This window comes from Electrona antarctica (genome assembly GCF_951216825.1).
Source record: "Electrona antarctica genome assembly, chromosome: 16".
NCBI lineage: Eukaryota > Metazoa > Chordata > Actinopteri > Myctophiformes > Myctophidae > Electrona > Electrona antarctica.
The window spans coordinates 24,612,797-24,620,176 of NC_136797.1; positions in this window are offsets into that span (position 1 = coordinate 24,612,797).

The following is a 7,380-nucleotide window of genomic DNA, read 5'->3' on the forward strand; positions in this document are numbered from 1 at the left end:
ATGCTACAGATGTACATTTTGACTATGGTAATTAATGCTCACTATCAACAGGGCTTGGACCACTCAGACAAACTGGGATGGGAGAATGTGAAAACATTTGGAGAGTGACAGCTTTATGTGGAAAAAAAAGGTTAATGGTATTTACAGTATGCGCCTTGTGACTCAAGCAACAATAATATAAACAAGTGAACCGCAAGTTGCCACTTTTGACGTTTCATAAAAATCTTAAAATAACCTTCATTCCCATCTTGTTCTTTCCCGACACCAGTTTCAGCTGTGTAGTACAAGTGACATGCAGATAACTTTCAAATGCAATACAGAAAAGTCTGCTTTCTAATAAAAGTCCTTACTTCACCAAATGTTCTTGTGTTTGTATTTTTATGCAGGCATAATGCTGAAACAAGCAATCTTTTTCATAGAAACATTGAAACAAATGTTAATGCTAATGCATTGATTAGGATTGATCTGCCCAAAGGGTTTCTGGCTCTGCACCACTTTTTACCGGTTCTTCCTTCAAAGAATGTCAGAGTTTTGCAGTTTTGTACTCATAGGTGACACAATACTGTCACAACCCTGCTCAAAGGAAGAACAACATGTGCACACAAATCTTCAATGTAAAAAGTAAACATATTTAAGACATCCAATTAGTAGTGGGTGGGTGTGTGAACATGTTCAGTAAGAAAACAAATGTAAATCAACCAAAGTCCAAACCAACCAACCGATGAACTCCATGGCGTTTCTTCCGTCCAGCTCCCATGTTCTAGTAAATAAACAAAGGAGCTTTGGCTAAACCAAGCCGCCACTATTGTGACCAGTGTGGACAAGTACTTCCTACATTGTAGCACTATTGGCTCAGAGCCTCTGCCTAATGAAGAAAAGGCCTAATATCTCCCCAAGAGAGAATGCCTCTTTTAGGCTAGTGGTTAAGACTTTCCATGTGGGAAAATGGGGTTTGGATAACGGGTGTTACACATACTCGCCAAGTTAAATTCAGAAAACATTCTCTTGAGTTTACGAGTTGCAGTACAGACAAGAACGCACATAAGGGCCATGGATTTCTCAGATCTACAGTACTCGCACACGATGGTACAGTACACACACTACTGTTTTTTTGATTGAACAACAACAGTGGTTAAATTATACAGTGGTACGAAGACATCTCACCCCGGTGAGATGTCTTCACTTTCGGGGGTGAGCTGTCTTCACTTTCGGGGTGAGTTGTCTTCACTTTCGGGGGTGAGCTGTCTTCACTTCCGGGGTGAGCTGTCTTCACTTTCGGGGTGAGCTGTCTTCACTTTCGGGGTGAGTTGTCTGACTGAATATGTACCCTTTGAGCTCTTTTATATACTTTACTGAATATTTCACAAGAATATAACACAAGAGTCAAATGTATGGTCAAATGTAATGTAGTTTATTTAAATATAGAAACAAGAACAACATTGTAAACAAAAGGTTTTTTAGAAAAACATTTTGTACAAATAATATAGAAAAAAGTTAAACAAAAAAAGTTTTAGAAAAACATCCGTTTGTACAAAAAATATAGAAAAAAGTTGTCATATCTAAAAACATCAGTTTGTACAAAAAATATAGAAAAAAGTTGCCATATCTAAAAACATCAGTCAGGGAGTTTCGGTCTGGTTCTGGTGAATATTAAGTATTGGTCAGGGCCAGTGTTGTTTTTGTCGACTAAAACTAAGACGAAAAATGTTCGTCGAGTACCTAATTTCACTGACAAAAACTAAACGGAAACTAAATGAAAACTAAGCTATGATGACTAAAACTAAATATATTGACAATTTCGTCAACAGATAAAAACTAGACTAAAATGCTGGGACTAGTGGACAAGAGATCCAGTATAAGTTATTTTACACTTGGTTGCATGCTGAAAATAGCAGATCTACAATCTAACATCTATTTTCAGCAAGTGTAAAAACAGTCATTACGACGGCATCAAGGCCCACCAAAATACATTTTAGTCGACTAAATCAACTGTAGATTTAGTAAATCTACACAAACTAGCTATACTATTTGTTTTGTATTGTCGACCTATTCCTACCATATAACTTTCATACAACTTTTACCCCTCTGTCACAGGGAAGTGATAGAAGTGTTTTTGCGCTGCTGTCGTAGTGATACTGGACACACAAATGTTCCATGTGACAGAGCGGTCCAAGTTGAAATAAGAGGTAGAAATAGGTCAATAATAGGCTACAAAACACTAGTTTTCATTAATTTATTTTTAATGAGGGGCCCCAGACCCCCACCAAATGACCGAAACTACTTAATTGCGAACGCAGTGAGCATTTACTATGAGACCCAGCAGATCATGTCTGTGTGTGTGTCACGCTGTAACACCACCCGCCCACCACCAGAGGGCGCAGCTGTATCACACACACACACAAACAACTTAACTTAAAAAAAAACTTAACTTAAAAAAAACTTAACTTAAAAAAAAACTGAAAAAGAAAAAACTTTAAAAAAAAACTTAACTTCAAAAAGCTTAACTTCAAAAAAATCTTAAAAAAAACTTAACTTAAAAAAAAAAATACTTAAAAAGAAAAGACTTTAAAGAAACGTAATTAAAAAAAAAAAATCTTAAAAATATCTTTAAAAAAACCTTAAAAAAGTACGTAATTTATTCTAATTGTTATTGCAATTTACGAGCTGCGTTCGCTTCCCGCGTTCGCGCGTCTTACTTGTATTCACCTAAACCAGACCATAATTCCCACCACGGGACTCAGTCAATCAATTAATACCTTTGCGACCACTATATTAATGGCAACTAAGTATTATCTACACAGCTTTAAGTAAAAAATAATGTGAACTAACCCTTTAATCTTGTTCCATGTTGAGACATGCCAGTAAATGCAAAGGTGTATGGGCCTGTGGCAGAGTCTGTTCTGTACAGCATTCAGTAAAGGACAAGGCCACAAAGCCTCAGGAGTCAGTACTGGTCCCAAGCTAGCCCCTTTCGGGACCCTCGTTACCTTTTCTGTATTTTGGACGGCGGGTAACGTAGGGTAGGGTCCCTTGAAATTTAATCCACTCTCAAATAGACACAGCTGTACCACTGTCTGGTCACGGACACCTGCGGCATCGCATGAGTGTTGATGAGATGTTTAGATGCAGAGTAGCAGTAGGAGACCGCGGAAACGTGTGCGAAGGAGCGTTAATCGGTGTTGTCGTTAAGTATTTTTAATCTATTTTTGAAGTTTTGGCTTCTCTGCAATTCTTCCTTTATTTTATTTTTTTATCAGAAATCAGAATGGATCTTGAAGAGGGTTGCAGTCCTCGACAAGTCAGAGATAATCATCATCTCATGAATCCCCAGTCATCATGTTCTGAAACTAACACACCGCACCGTGACTGGCTATAGACCTAAGTTACTGCTTCTGATTGGCCGACCGTGTACATGCCATAGGTACATGCTGGATGAATGATGTTAATATTAGCTTTGGTTGATTTCAAAGTATTAGCTCCGTTTGGAACCTCAATATCTACGCTGCTACGCTTTAGCTCTGAGATGAGGTTCCGCTCCGTGTCAGGATATCCCTGCACAGGCTGAAATGGACTCTATCTGGGTGGGTCGAGCCCGTCCACAAACAGTGGAGAAACAGTATCAAACATTACTCTTTTCAAAACGTAAAGGTATCAGAACCGAGATAGTTGATAAAATTAAGGCCGGCATGTACAAATTTAAGTCTGGGGTAAAACAACCACTTACAAAGCGGCTGTTTGTCCTCCAAGTACCATGTTTTCCCAATGCGATCTTACGGAAGCAGTACTGCGCATACGAACGGGGGTTGACTGGACTACATTTTTATTTAAAGACTATAATTTAAGCGGTTGTTTGACGCCGGACTATAAATATAAGAACACACGTTTCCTCTTTAAAACTGTGTTTCTAAAATGTCTCTGGATACAGCAACGTGCAGCTAGCCAATCGCAGTGCGGGAGGCGGGACATGGGAAGCCAAAACTTCAAAAATGGATAAAGAAATAGCCTACTTAACGGCAACGGCGATTAACGCTGCTTCGCACACGTTTCCACGGTCTACTGCTACTCTATACATCTTTGAAACATCTCATCAACACTCCGGCGACGCGGCAGGTGTCCGTGACCGTCACCAGACACAGCAGAGTCTATTTGAGAGTGGATTAACGCCCAAGGGACCCTAGGGTACCGCCGTCTAAAATACAGAAAAGGTAACCGAGGGTCCCAAAAGGGGCTAGTCCCAAGCCTCATCCACGATGTCTCTGGCTGGGGCTTTGCATGCTAATGGTCAGCCATTTCCACACCATGCTTCCAGAACGGCTGGTGGAGAGCTGAACCGTAGCAAGCTGAACGATGCCCGAGGCTGCATGCTGGACCGCCTGGACGAGGCCCAAGCCTGCAGGCTGGCCAACATGGGCTGGATGGGCTCTGTGAAGTCTCCGTGAAGAGGCCTGGTCCACGGTCACACTCGACAGTCAGTTGGGGGCTCCATGGTCCACGGAACTGTGGAGTGGAAGACAAAAGAACTCCGGGGAGTGGTCCCCCCGGATGTTGAGTTAGTGGCAGGCCTTAGAAAGGCTTTTAACTGGTTAAAATAAATATACTAATGTACTCATTGCTAGAGTGTTTGTTCAGTAACAGGAGTCTCGATGTCTCTCCAACTTTTAGTCAGGGGATATTAATAAAATCTGGGAATAAATTTCTCACCAAGAATTTTCTTCACCGATGTGTTTATAAAAGGTGTCTACTAACATATCCCACATTGGTTTATATTCAACCACCCTAGGGGAATTTATGACAGCTGCTGAAAGTTGGGGTACCATACAACCATTATAGGCAAAATGTTCTAAATTTCATTATGCCTTAAGTAGCATGTGACGTGTCAAACTAGGTAGTTTTCATAATTCTGAATCCATTCCAAGCATTAGTTTTGCACGAAAAACAGTCCTTGGGCTAAAAATGGCCATAGCTGTCATCACAGTGATGAAAGTCAGCACATTTGGGCATATTTGGGCAAGTGGCTAAGGCCAAACTAGGGGGTCTATGGCCAAACTATAGGGGTCAAACTAGGGGGTTTTCATGATTCTGAATCCATTCCAAGCATTAGTTTTGCACGAAAAACACTCCTTGGGCTTAAAAAGGCCATAGCCGTCATCACAAATGTGATGAGGTCAGCACATTTGGGCACGTTTGAGCAAGTGTCTATGGCCGTTTTTAGCCCAAGGAGTGTTTTTAATGCAAAACTAATGCATGGAATGGATTCAGAATGATGACAACCACCTAGTTTGACACGTCACATGCCATTTAAAGCATAATAAAATTTAGAACATTTTGCCATATATTGGCTGTTGATGGTACCCCAACTTTCAGCAGCTGTCAAAAATTCCCCTAGGGTGGTTGAATATAAACCAATGTGGGATATGTTAGTAGACAGTAGAAAATTCTTGGTAAAAAATTTATTCCCAGATTATACTGATAATATTCCCTGACTATTTCTATTAAACAGAAAATGCAATCAGGTCGCAGGTCAGGATACTAATTGTATCCAATTAGGATAGAGAATGCAGTCAGAATACAGATTAAACAAGTGTAATTCTAAAGTGACAAAGAATTGAGCAGACAAAATTGGAACACTAAAAATTAAGATGATAAATGGCTACTTGGCTGAAACGAGAAATGTATTTTCTGTTTATTAAAGAGCTGGAGAGACAGGGAGACCCCTGTTACTTAGCTCTGGTCCATAGCACTAATGCATTGCAACGCATTAGAGCTATGGACCAGAGCTACCCGTTACTGAACAAACTCTATAGTCTCTATACTACTAGTCTATACTCTTTTTTAATGATTACGGCCACTATCAGAATATTCATGAGTTTCAAATGTAGTCCTACGCCTGCCACGTCGGGACCAACACAGGTGTTTCAATTTGTCTGATTGGCATGAGAACACTATGTTCTACAATCAGACAAAATGATACACCTGTGTTGGTCCCCAACATATGGCAGGTGCAGAACTACATTTGAAATGCATGAATAGTGATTTAACCTTGAAAATGTCCAACTGACTTCAGTTCACTCGACATGCCCGCGCACACGCACCAATCCCTTGATAAACATGGAAGCGACTGACAAAATTCGCTTCGTAAAGGCTCGGTTCAAATCGCTAGTTGGATTTTCTTTTCCGTTGTTGACGGTAAATTAGTGTAAAAGCGGAACGTCACTTCAAGGTTTTGGTGCATTGTTAAGAAAAGGGTAAGCAATGGGGAATTGTGGAAACATGCGCCGTTTCTGAACGGGGTGGGAGGGGTTTCTTTCTGTGACCTCATCTCGGAGCTACAGAATGAGCGTAGGGAGAGGGCACATATGGGGCTAGACCAGAGCTAGACTGCTATTGGTCAGCCATGTCCACACCCTGCTTCCAGGTAGACTTGTCCCAACCAAGCCTCATCCCCGACGTCTCTGGCTGGGTGTTTGCATGCTATTGGTCAGCCATGTCCACACCCTGCTTCCAGCTAGACTTGTCCCAACCAAGCCTCATCCCCGACGTCTCTGGCTGGGTGTTTGCATGCTATTGGTCAGCCATGTCCACACCCTGCTTCCAGCTAGACTTGTCCCAACCAAGCCTCATCCTGATGTCTTTGGCTGGGTGTTTGCATGCTATTGGTCAGCCATGTCCACACCCTGCTTCCAGCTAGACTTGTCCCAACCAAGCCTCATCCCCGACGTCTCTGGCTGGGTGTTTGCATGCTCTTGGTCAGCCATGTCCACACCCTGCTTCCAGAACGTGCCAGACTTGAAGACCTGAACCGCAGCAAGCTGAACGACGCCCTAGGCTGCATGCTGGACGAAGCCCGAGGCTGCAGGCTGGCCAACCTGGCGATGTTCATGGCATCGTTCGCTTTCTTTGGAACTCCCTTCATCACCTCCAAAGCGTCCTTAATCTCAACTCCCTCTCCCTCCTCACAGCAGGACAACAAGTCTTTAAGCAGGAGCTGGTACTTGGTAATCCGCTGTATGGGTTTGATGAGACAGGAGTCCAGAGAACTGGCCCAGCTCAGACCATATTTCGCCTGGATGTGTTTAAAGTATGCTCCAGCGTGTTCCACTACAAGTCGACTGGAAGCAGGTTTGTTCTTGCAGTAGTCCACGTACAAACCGTCGAACTGACCTGCCCACGCCACAAAGCAACGTCCCACATCCGCTGGCAGACGGCAGTTGACCAACTCCTTTAGCCAAACATGGCTGTGGAAGTGGTATATGTCCTGGATGTTACCGAAGATCGCGGCTTCCTTGTTGCGGATGCCCGCAGGCTTCTCGTCAACTCCACCGGTCATCTCGCACAGGTAGGTCTCCAGGCATGTACGCAGGTCTCGGATGTAGTCGTGCT